General features: G+C 34.3%; 1 protein-coding gene across 1 annotated transcript in view; it reads left to right on the top strand.

Moving 5' to 3' along the window:
* The first annotated feature begins 7,480 nt into the window (after positions 1–7,480).
* ST3 (sugar transporter protein 3) overlaps positions 7,481–13,667 on the top strand; it is a 68,650-nt gene continuing 62,463 nt past the window's right edge. The window contains exon 1 of the mRNA XM_073089755.1: positions 7,481–7,690. The gene's annotated coding sequence lies outside the window, so the exon portion shown is untranslated. The remainder of the gene's footprint in view (positions 7,691–13,667) is intronic.

The raw sequence follows: 13,667 nt of genomic DNA, 5'->3' as shown, positions 1-13,667 counted from the left end.
GTACTAAATGTAAAACTTTAAGGAGTTGAATGAAACAAAATCATGTCCATATTAGTAGAAGATCCGAAGCTAAATCGAACTGGACCGAGCTGATAATAGAATGAAACTCATTTTATAACAAAATTAGTACATTGGGTAATACATTAAAAATGGGTTTGCTAAAAAAATCCTGGATAGGATAATTTTAATTATTTTTTGAAAAATTAATTTTCATTTTGCAGACAACCCTATATCAACGTGTTCACAATAAAACAGCGCTTCTACTGACATAAAATTTTATCTATTATCATCATGAGTGAAAGTAGTTGCCAGCGAAATACCTGTTTATACCTGACAACCCAGTAGTTCGTCCACGTAAATAATAGGCAACCCAAAGCCTGCACATTCTGTATGTTTTTAACATTCACTCAGAATAGAATTTTCTTATTATCTTGATGTTGCAAAATTTAATTTTCAATTAAATTTTAATTTTTCAAAAAATAATTAAAATTATCCTGTCCAGGATTTTTTTAGCAAACCCATTTTTAATGTATTACCCAATGTACTAATTTCATTATAAAATGAGTTTCATTCTATTATCAGCTCGGTCCAGTTCGATTTAGCTTCGGATCTTAGACCATATGAAAGAACAAAATTAGTTGGGATTATAGTTATAGATTTTAAACTGATGACACATGTTAAATTTAATGACATTCTACTAGTTGACAACTAGACAATTTTGAGTGAAGGGATTTTAGTATAAAAGAAAACAAATATAAAGAATAAGGAGAATAAGAAAAGGGAAAAGTTCAATAACGATTTAAGGACAATGTTATCTACTAGTTGAGAATTCGTTTTTCAAGACAATTTCGAGTTAAGGGATTTTTGGATACAGAAAAATAAATACAAAAAAAGTTGAATAATGATTTTAAAGAGCGATTGGGCTCTTCTTCATTGAGACGACACAATACGACAGGACAAGGCACGACACTTAGAGAACTTCTAACACAAATCTAAAGAGATAGTACATGTACCACAATCTTCATGAAACCATCTTCACCAAACGTACCAGTAGTGTTACATTTAACTATAAAGTGGTGTTAATTTCTTTAATACCTTTGTTATAACGCATTTTATAATTAAGAATATACACCAATTTTATCGCTTTTAATTTCAACCCAATCCATTATAGAGAATGCTATAAAATAACAGTTGCCTGTATAAAAAAGAATCCATTATCAATTAATGAATCAAATAAATTCAAGTCGACAATTTGAAGGAGCATGTTAGAAAACTATTGAAGGCAGGATCAATCAATTAATTGTTTTTCATTTAACTTACAAATTACAGTTAGAAGGGGCTCGGTGCCACTGCACGTCACTCGTCACCAAATCTAAATGTGAGAATTTACTGAAAATGATCCAAATGGCATGCAATCATAGATCTTTAATGATTGTATTCGATCAATTTAAAAATAAATAACTTAGCTATTAAATAAGGAGAAAATGAGCATTTAGCTTATTTTTGGCATTTTTATGTGAACAAATAATAAAAACGTGTCGAGTTGTCGACCATCCACAATTTTAATATTATACTTAATTGCAATAACGCCTGCGACTTATCAAGTTGCAATATTAACGACAAATAATATCGCATAATTGCTATAACTTTACCAGTAGGCGTATCCGTTGTCGTATGGAAGAAGAAATTTGGGATTTCGCCCTTCAACCGTAAAAACTAAAGGTAACCAAATAGAATATAATATTTACCTTAAATGATATAAAATTATTTATTAAAGTATATTGCCTCTATAAAACAGTAATAGCATTGAACTAGGTAACATTTTATCTTCCTTATGAAGAGTGTAGAAAAATAAATTAATTCACGTTAATTAACGTACATTAATATACAAATTACACGTTATTATAAGGACAAGCCACATTAGCTATGACACATTTAATTTAACGGACAGTAAAAGCATACACAATGCGCAATGTACTTGACCCAGTTAGTGTGTTGTTACCACCTGCATCTGCTTATTAATATTGTGTAAGTCAGTGATCATAGCAACAGCATCATTGGAAGGTGACAGAACTCCAGTATGATTGCTACAGAATCACTTCCATTCTTTCTAAAATGCCTAGAAGTAGCTAACGAGCATGCAGTTCTGATTGCAAATGGCTAAGATTAAAATATAGCAGTGATAGCGTCATGGTTAATAAACTTGGCCTCTCGAACGAGGGGTCCGAGGTTCAAATCCCAGGTACGCGCCTCTGATTTTTAAGTGACGTGCGTATTAGAAATTAATTATCACTTGCTTAAAACGGTGAAGGAAAACATCACGAGGAAACCTGCATACCTAAGAGATTTATATAAAAAAAACTTCAAAGGTATGTGAAGTCTACCAATACGTACTTGACTAGCGTGGTGGACTAAGGTATACTCCTTCTCATTCGGAGAGGAGACCCGTGCCCAACAGTGGGACAGAAATGGGTTGATGACGAAGATTAAAGTCCTATCCCTGAATACTAAGTTTCAAATTAATCTGAGATCCTTGATTTTGAAAGGTAGAGTCAATATGGTTTACGGGGCACTACTTCAAGGCAAATTGCGTTAGAAGGTTGTAGATGCGGATAACGGCTTCAGGTATCCCTTTTCTATATGGTGTTGATAGCAAATATCCATGGGCGACAGCGACGACAGGTGGACTGTATCAGTGGACCAACAGAGTACCATCAGGTGGGCTGTATGCTTGATTGCTCCTCCTAAAAAAAGAAAAGTTAAATGTATGGTATACTCCGCGCCAAACGGCTAGTCCGCTCTGAAATTGTTGCGAGCAGGTATAGTGGCAACAGTTTGCTATGGCGACGCGATTCATTTCTATACTCAGAGCGGACTAACCGTTTTACGCGGACTATAAGTTAGTTGCAAAAATCCATATGCATCCTTATCATCCACAATTAACGTGTGTAACATGTAATAACTATATTTAGAAACGTATACTGTATACAACGTATTATATAAGAACTTTCACAACGTTACCGTAACGCGGGTTGTAACGTTCCAATCGTTAGTTATTTCCTTAAAGATAAGCCCTGCTCACACTGCTAGATAAGCTATTCGTGACGCTACGCTATAGATATTAGCAGCTAATTTGAGCATTAGAAAATTGGATAAGACCACGAAAATGGGTTCGGAGAAAGCCGAGAATAATCTCAGACGGGTTACTACCCGTCTATCTCTTAACACAATATTGTAATCATATTTTTACTTTTTTGGCAGGAAATTTAACTGTTTAAGCAAAATATGACAATTTCAGTTGGTTTTATACAATGGATAATCGAAAAACTAATAAGGGTTTAAGTTTGTTCAACTGTGTATGACGGAATATTTTACTGTTTTAAGGAGAAAATAAAACTTTCCTGAACTATGATGGTTTTTAAAAGATGGTGGTAGGACCCCAGCACTGATTTTCAGTCCGAATCGTATACAAAATGAAAATCGGAAGGGTGTGCGCCATTTGCATTTAAGCAACTGCAATAATGTTGCTTTTCGTTTTTTGTGTTCAATTGTTGTTTCGGCCGACCAAAAGAGGCTCATGCATACAGGGTGTAGCGTTTGATCTCTGAATCTAGCTTTAAAAAGCAGCTGAATCATTCAAGTATTGCCAATATATCATATCTGCTAGAACCCTAGACTTAAGTACTGAAGCAATGGTATGGTAGGAACCTTTATACTTAAGTCGACCCCGGAAACACCCTGCCGCTCCTATTTTCGCAAAAGCAAACTATGTTAAAGGTTGCCATATTCTAGCTTCACGGATGTGGTAAGGAAGATACGAGGCATACGAGTCAAGCTTACTTATCTCTTTGAGGTAGCAACACGACTATAAGCGACCTCAGATACCTTTTACATATTTAAATATCTCAATTATACTGTATTTTAGTCTCTTATATTACTAAATGTAAGAGAATAGTAATATATCGCCCATATATCGCATCGCATCAGCTGTACCACTGGCCTATTGGCTCACGGTCAAGTTCTTTTTTTTAATGAAATAGGTCAAATGATTATAGCTACGATGCAGTTTATTGACCCCAAAAGCCTCTGTAAATTCTTTAAGCTTAGAGATCTGTGATAGGGTTTCCGGTTCGAATCTCGGTCAGAGGCAGCGGTGAAATTTAATTATCTACGAGTAGATCTGAATTCAATACGCACTCTCATTTTTAATTATATAACTAACATTCTTTCTGCCCTAAAAATATAATTATAAAAAGAAATAAAAGTAAAGTGTCTGTTTGTCCTGACCAAATAATGAGTTTTCTATTAATTTATATACTTACGGTATTTTGTTATTTACGAAAAATAACTATTAAGTTAAGATTAAAACTACTTCGCAACAATCCGCTACAAATATGTATGATGGTATATATTTTAAACCATGCAGTATGTACCACCCTCCCTCCCTCAAAGGATGCATGCAGATGCAGAAATTAAAAATATACACCACCATACATACCACCACCAACACGTGTTTCGCTCCAAAACGGAGCATCATCAGGGTAAGTTGACTCTACGACGGTTAATCGCTAAGTTAAAAATAACTAATTTAATATTTTATCTGTCTGTCAATGATATTTAAAATTATAGATGGGTTACATGAATTATATTTAAAACTAACTGTATTAAATGTTTGTGTAGTCTACCAAGCCTTTATTGGATAACCTTAACCTTAACCCTTCATTTAATAATTATTTAATATTAATTTGGATAACCTTAACCTTAACCCTTCATTTAATAATTGTTTAATATTAATTTGGATAACCTTAACCTTAACCCTTCATTTAAAGACTTGTAAAATAGAAGGTTGTTACGTAAAGCACAAAATAAGGAACATTGGAAATCTTTGGAGGAGGCCTTCACCCGAGGAGGGGTTCTAGAGAAATAAATTAAAAAAAAAAAAAAAAAAAAAAAAAAAAACATGTACAATAAAAGCATTTCAACTTAAATTTAAATATAACGAAATGTATAAAACAATCATTCTATGTCCTTTGTTTATTAATTTAGCAACAATATATTCCTAAAACATGGAAACAACAATGTAAACTTTTTTCTAGAAATATAAGGCATTTTATTTTATTTTATAAAATAGAAGTTTGGTAGACAAAAATCTTATCTGCGGTTGATTACAGATAACCATTAGCCTAGGTATCATCAGATAGGCTGCATGCTTATTTGCTACTTAAAACAAATTAAAGGTATCTACTGGCAATACCTCTACGAAATATACAAAATATAAATATGACGTATTTGCATACCCTCTGAGTTAGGTTAGGAGTACAGAACTAATGTATTCCATATATTATGTTTTCCACCTTATCCTGCAATAAATTAATTGAATTGAATAGGTCTCATCAGATAGTCTGCTTGCTCGTTTTCTTCTTCAAAAATAGATAACAGTTGTATTGGCAATAACCTGTACAAAATATAACTTAATAATCTAACCTCAATATCTACACTACTTAGTTACTTAGAACATTTGAACCTGAGTTAACTTTAAACCAACTCAGAAACCCGTTAGGTTAACTAAGTACAAAAATAACCCGACAGTAATGAGCTCCGAGCCGGTTTAGCTGCGCCACTAAAAATATAACATGTTCTTACCTTAACTTGAGCGCACGATTGCTAGGCATAGGGTTGGCACGTTAATAATCAATCTATCCATTTTTTACCTCTTTTTTTTAGGAGTAGCAGACGAGACAGTCCGCCTGATTGTAAGAGGCTACTGCTGCCCATGGGCATCTGTAATCATCTCCAGATATGATTAGATTCCTAATGAGATCGGCCACAGATGCGCCGCTACCCCTGAGGACTTAGTTGGAAAGATTCGAAAAAGTATGTCTCCTTTATTACTTTACTTTACCTTTGCCCTTCAAACCAAAACACAACAGCCCTTAACAATACTGTTATTAGGCAGAAATGGGTTAACCTACGATAGATCGGAATTTCGCAATATGTACTCTGAAGAAATTGCGGAAATTGCTTTGATAGGAAAAATGTGGATAGATTGATTATTAATAACGGGCTTAATTCGTTTATTAGATAAAGTTACATTGTAACAAAATTTTTAACTTTAAATTACTTACTTACTTTAAATGTATTAAAAATTAAAATTTGTTTCATACTCACTATATAGGTTATAATAATAATATAGTTATAGTTTTATAAATACTTACTGAAAAAATCTATAAAAAAGCGTATGTATTTTTGAATAGTTGATTTATTGCACAATTATTATTAATCGATTTTTTTTTTACATTTGGTCAGATTTTTTACAGAACATAAAAAATATTTACGTACAATAAGACACTTTATAGATATAAAGTCACTTCAATTAGTAGGTACTTTATTTTTTCGCACGTTCACACAATTCATTCATAGAGTTCATTGAACTGTTTCTTAACCTATAAGCTGATTAAAAATATATTATAAAGAATAGAAAAATACTAAGTCTTTATTAAATCTTCGTTATTAAATCTTGTTTTCCTAATAGGTAGCAAGTATTCTATTAAATCTTAATATACCCAAATATTCTATTAGATAGTAATTTCTCGTTATTTTTTAAATTTTAACATTTTATATACTTATTAAAAAATGTGTGTGGCCTTATGCATAAATTTGCCATTCGAAATATTCTCCAAGAATTTATAATTCGAAAAAAAACCTATTTTCCAATTTTTTAGCAAACTCGCCAACCCTAGCGGCTTGCACTACAAACTTCATTACAAGCTACTAAACCTAAGAACTAAAATTACCTGCGCACCTCAGTTATCCCTTGCACCTAGGTTCCTAACCGAAGTCCTAGGTCATTCCACCAGAAGGCTACCAGAGTACTCCCGAAGGCCGGCGCTGAGGCGAAAGTCGGCGTGCTTGCGTAAGAAGTGAGAGGCCGTAGTAAATGTTGTGACCAACTTATCGATATCTGACGGTCAGTTTGTTATAGTATCGAAAACTAATATCGATAGAAACGGCATTCTTGAGAACACCGGTTATTAATTATTTAACCTTAACGGTCTTTTTGGTTTGATTTACGAAAATAAAAGAAAGATCAATAAACAAAATTGATTTATTCCATGCAAAGTTAATTCACGTAAATCGACATTATTTAAAATTTAATCTAATTAATTGTTTTCTTTCGCTTAAGTCATTGAAATATTTTAATACACTGCTGTTATAACTGCATTTGTTAAAAATGTAATTAAATTTATCATAAACTCTATTTTAATATGACTTAATTATTAATTGACTAATTTTAATTAAATTCTATTAATTGAAAACATTTTGGACATTATATGCTATTCTTACATTCCATTAATACCTAATTCACAAATAAACATTTATTTTAAAATTATTAAACACAATAAACAAAATTATCGATATCGCAACTTAAAACCAACGGTCACATCCAATCCGTCTCTATACATAACAGCAACATTATCGATGTCGATAAACCCGGACGGTCAGCGCACCACCAGACACAGTACTAGCGCCACGGTAGTCTCGAAATCTCTTCACCATCTTTCGAAAACCATTGCCAACGTACAAAAATATCTCACTACAGCTGTTAGTTTACGTGTGTTGTTTGAAAACTGTGTTTCGACTATTGTGACTGTGTTGTGTCCGTGAAGTGTAATCACTCCCAATGAAGCAGGTCAGTAATTATGGTTAAATACAAATATTTGCCGTCATTTCTTTGATTGTATTTTGACTTTGTTTCACAATAAACGAATTAAAATGTCTATTATTTTGTGTAAAAAGCTGTTAATAATAATTGTGTGTTTGCTTTCATTTTAACAATTAATGTTGTTGAATTATATTTCAATTAACTGTGTTAAGAGTACATAGCACTATTTTTGGTATAAGGAACTAATTTTAATTCCGCAGTCGTCGATCAGTTCTGTCGGTCATTTAGTTTGACAATGACATTGTTAATTTTAGAGGTTGATCAAACATTGGCGTAGTGGACAAACATTTGTGTATTTGTCTATTTGTAATACAAGCGTCAGTTGCGTCTCCGTTCGCGTTTGTGACTACTAACGCCATCTATATATACAGTTAGTTCATCTAGTTTTTATATATTAAGTATTTAAGCTCTTTTACGGTAATTATTTTGTCTCAATACGTCAGACTTGTGTTTTAAATAAATATAATGATTGCTAGATGAGATGAGGCGTGAAAATGGACAAATATAGACATATTTGCATTAATAATATTAGTTAGGCTTTACTACTGCAGTGGAATATTTAGTACCTTATAGATGATTCAGGTACCTTTTAGTTCACTTGAGGATTATTAAATTTAATAAAAATATTTTTGTTAGGCGATATCATAGATTAGTAAAGATACTTCGCCGCCTTGAATTTGAATGAAGCCACAAATGGCTTATTTTAGTAAGTTCTTTTTTCGAATCCTTGACAAATAAAAGCATTTTTAGAGAAAATTCACGAATAAATAATTAATTTACGTAATAATTACGTAATTTACGTAATAAATAAATAATTATTTCAAATATTTTAGGGACATTTTAGCATGGAGACGACGCAAAACTTTTTTACGCAACTATTTCAATTCTCAAAACTGGGTACATTTTCTTGTTAGGAGTGAGTAATCTTTACTAATCTATGGGCGATATAAGTAACAAACGAGACGAGAACATTTAGTTTAGATAACAGTAAGTGGTCACTGCCACCCATAGACATCTGTAACCAACTCTATATAAAAACGATTTTACCAGAAGCCGATCACAGAAGAGTTGCCACTCTTATGGTCTAACATGGTGACTTCATATTTACTTAAGTCAGTCGTACTATTCGGATAAATTTGAAATATTTGTCTTAAGTTTACTCAAATAATTATAATTTCTAGATACTGCATGATAGGTATACCTATTAAGAAATCTATTACTAATAAAATACTATGAAACATTGAAATATATCAATAGCTACTATTTTAATTAACGAAATTGCAAAGCAGTTCTACTTCAAGGAGAACTCGATGGTGCAGCCCGATCCGTCCAGTGGTTTGGGCTGTGCGTTGATAGATCAATATGTCAGTCAGTCAGCTTTGAGTTATATATATTTAGATTAGAAATGATGATTTCATGATGATCAAAAGTATCAATACAAAAGTGCGGATTTGAACCCGAGTTTATCGTTTCGCAATCAATTGCCTTATATATTATGTATTGTATAAGCCTTATATACAATGTACCAACTCAATAACAAAAGATATCAAAATAAATGACGAAAATCTCTGTAACTATTTGATTTGGTTTTTTGTGATTGGTAATAAAATTCGGTTTGCGGTTAAGTTAGTGGGTTATTGGTTAAGTTCTGTAATAAATAGTTTTGATTGTATCTAAGAATAAGTAAAGAGATATTTCATCGTAGGAGTAGGAAATGAGCATGCAGTTCACCTAATAAGTGACTACTACCATCCATGGATATCTATAATCAATCCCAGATAAGAATAAGAAAAAAATAGCCGTCTTATATTCTAGTGTAAGTATTGTGATACGTATCTCTAATGCCCCTTATTAATAAGCAATCTATCCAATGTTTTGCCTACAAAAGATCGATTTGACAATTTCTCCCTACTAGAAATTGGCAATTTCTGATCATTGTTACACAAAATGTGCATAATGGATTATTAATTTCCTTCTGAAAATTTACGCAATAAATACTACTCATTCTTTAGTTTTAATATTGTATATAAAAAACGATAAATAATAATAATAATGTAATTGTTTATTTAAAGTAACAAAGACTTATTTATTTAATTACAATTTTTTTTTTAGGTACATTACAATTTTACATTACATTACAATTAAAAAAGCAATCTATATAAATCAAATAGTTATTCATTACAAGAAGTAGTTTGAAAAAAAGTAACTTGTTTTGCAGGAATTACCGGCTTTTTTGTAAGTTTAATTTAAAATTGTAAAATGTAAAGTAATCTGTCGTTAAAAGCGTAATTTAACGGCGCTACGTAGTAAAAACATTCGCGGTTCGTAGATTAGGGTAAATACACACGTGGCATGTCAACGGCTAGGTTTCCTAAACATTATGTCCCTGTAGTTCCGGGACTAGAATAGGGCTACGGTATCCCCTGCCTGTCGTAAGAGACGGCTAAAAGGGGGCTTCCGGGGCGGCAACAGTGGGAGCTCGAACCGTCCAGAGAGCAACCCCGGGAAGTACGGCGGCATGTGTGGTCGCATGCCGTCGTAAACACCAGGTGTGTGGGAGGAGCGTAAAGTGCTCCCCCCAGGATAGAGCCCGACCGGGGCATCGCGCTCGGAGGACTCCGGTTGTGTTTCATTGGAGATCCCGGAGTTCTCCACCAAGCGCTGAGGACGGCCACCGGGGGGGTTTTAGTGCGGTAAAAATCCCACATAACCCGGCGTCGCTCCCACGTCGTTGGGTACCTTTTGAAGGTTTCCCCCTCGAAAAAAAAAAAGGTTTCCTAAACATTAAGTTATGTTGTAAGCATTGATAGCGTAAGCAGTCATAGCCTAGTAATTAAGATACTCTCTTGATCGAGGGATGCGAGGTTCAAATCCCATTCACCTCTGACTTTTCATGGGTATACACGTATTACAAATTAATTATCACTTGCTTAAACGGTGAAAGAAAACATTGCGTGGAAACGTGCATATATTTCAAATAAATGTTTTCCAAGGTATGTGAAGTCTATCAATACGCACTTGCCCAGTGCGGTGGACTATGGCCTAATCCTTCTCATTTTCAGAGGAGACCAGTAGCGGAGTGCCGTAAGAGGCAACGGCCATTGCAAACTCGTTTGCTACTTTCATCGTATAAAAATGAAACAAAAAGAACCCATGTCTTGCAAAAGTTATGGTACATAAAAATAATAAACTTTTATCAAAAAAAAAAACCTCTCAGCAGTTAAAACTCCATATGTGTAACCAGCCTTATTCGTCCATGAACAACACAGAAAACAAACGATTGTTTTACGATTTTAAAACCACGAAATATGCAAGGCCGGGGTCACAGACGGAGAAAGTTGATATGCGACACATTTTTCAATGAGATTTTGCGTTTCGTATTTTACAAAATTGTTGTTTTTGCCCGACTGCAAAGGTTAATATTTTACGGACAAATGTTAGTAGGTATGTCTTATTCTTTGTCACGCCCTGCAACCAAAACGATTTTAACATGAAGTGTCGTTGGATTCATATAAATTGTAGGAGTGACATAGGTTATATTTTTAAGCAGTCGTTTCCTTTGTTTCTTTAATAATTCTCTAGTTATGAATTTTGAAGGTGGTAGAACCCTTTGTGGTTCGACTCCGGCGGCACCACCGCCACACCTATTTCTACCTAATAACAGCAGTGTTAGACGCTGCTGTGTTCCGGTTTGAAGGGTGTGGTAAGGGAGACAGACTTTTCCGAGGCATTCCAGCTCAGGGGTAGCGGCGCATCTGTGGCCGACCTTAGGTAGGAATATCTAATCCTATCTGGGGTTGATTACAGATGTCCATGGGCGGCAGTAGTCACTTACCATCAGGTGGACTGAATGCTCGTCTGCTACTCCTATATTATGAAAAAGGTACACTGCATGTTCAGTTACCACTTCAATTTTATAAAATCAACTGATTTTTATCACTGATTTAATAATTAATTTGTGTAAAAGAAAACATAACATTACTCTACATTTACTCTACATTGCCGGAGAGTGGTTTGACCTACATTTGGTAGAGTAATTAAGTATTCGGGTTAAATATTTGCCAAGAGTAGAGTAAAGGTAACTTGTAATAAGGCTCTGAAGGAAAACGGCAGTTACTGGTTAGGCAGGTTCAATTAAATCTGTCGTGGTAATAATTTGTTGATAAATGAGGTATAAAACATATTTTATGTGTATATTTGTTTTACTTTTGTACGTATTTTGTAAATTGTATTGTTGTTAAGCCATTACGGTCCCACTACTGGGCACGGGTCTCTTCTCAGAATGAGAAGCATTAAGTCATAGTCCACCGCGCTGGCTAAGTGCAGATTGGTAGACTTCACACACCCTTAAGAATTTTTAAAGATTTATATTCTCTATTTCTGTTGCTTTAACACTATTACTACTTGTATCCTATCCTTCATAACCTATTCCTTTTCTAACTTCACGCACACTATCCTTCTTTCTTCGCTTCTCTCTTTTCTTTTTCATGCATAGGTTGTCTGGAAGAGATCGCTACTTAGCGATAAGACCGCCTATTGCATACTGCTTGACGTGTGTATGTATATTGCTTATTGTTAAAATACCACTGTAAATGTGCGATATAAATGTCTAATACGCATATAACTAAAAATCAGAGGTGCCTGAACCTGGGACCCTTCGATCGAGAAGCCGAGTTTCAACCACTAAGCTATTTCTCTAGTTTTTATTAAATACATACGTACATCAGCGCTACGTAGGACTCTGTATCTATCTAATCTCCATCGGAACAGAGTAGTAGTATGAAAACACACAATTTCATTCATCTCTCTCAAATAAACACGTGTAGACACGTGGCCTCGTCACGATATTGAAACAGGTCGCAGCATTGACAAAGCTCTAAATATACCTCCCTTCCGGTGTAGTAAGCCAGAACGCTGAGTTCTAGGGAACTCCATGGAATGTTGGATAAACTGTTAGTTGGTACTTTGTCTGTAAATTGAATATCTTTATATATATATATTTCTTATGTGAACTCCTCCTAAACGACTAGACTGATTTTGATGAAATTTGTTGTGTGTGTTCAAGGGGACTTGAGAATGGTTTAGATTCACAATTTAGTCCGTGGGAAAACGGTTTTTTAATTAATTTTTAATTTGTAAGTAGTTATAGAATCGGAAACTATGCAATTGATCAAGTGATGATCTTTAGCAAAGTTTTTGTCCAAGAGCCCACGAGGGTTTGGGAGTTGGTAAGACCAATTTTCGACAGATGGCACCATCGTCATTCCAATGCAGGTAGAAATTTTCCGTTTTATGTATGTCATATTATTTCTTCAAAATGCAGGCGAAGCCGCGGGCACCACTAGTATGTGTATAAAAATAATTCGCCAAGTACGAGTCGAACTCGCACATGCAGGCTTCCATACCACCAAATGTTCATTATATTATATTAACTATATTAAAATATGTTTTATTGTTTTTATTTGAATTTATTATAATAGAAGTTATAGTAGTAAACGGATTGTAGAAATTCAACTGTCTTCCTAGTACGGTTTAACAGTGAGGTTGATAAACGCCGAAAAATACCAGTTTTTTGTATGGAGACCCCTTTAATATTCAACTTTATTTTATTTTTAGTATTTGTTGTTATAGCGGCCACCGTTATGCATCCTCTGTAAAATCGTAGGAGTAGCAGACGAGCATGCAGTCCACCTGATGGTAAGTGGCTACTGCCGCCTATCTGTAGTCAAAACAGATAGGATTAAATATCCCTGCGGCTGGCAACAGATGCGCCGCTAAGTCAGAACGCATCGGAAAAGTATGTCCCCCTTACCCCCTAACCACACCCTTCAAACCAAAACACAGCAGCGCTTAGCACCACACTGCTGTTATTAAGCAGAAATAGATGTGGCGGTGGCGCCACATGAGTCTAGTCTCTAACCTCATCTATTCCATACTTTATTAC

This window comes from Epargyreus clarus, unplaced genomic scaffold (assembly GCF_041222505.1).
Source record: "Epargyreus clarus isolate Ecla_fem2 unplaced genomic scaffold, WU_Ecla_fem_2.2 ptg000031l, whole genome shotgun sequence".
NCBI classification, from domain to species: Eukaryota; Metazoa; Arthropoda; class Insecta; order Lepidoptera; family Hesperiidae; genus Epargyreus; species Epargyreus clarus.
Note: the sequence above shows the minus strand (reverse complement) of the source record. Positions and strands in the feature narration are given on the sequence as shown.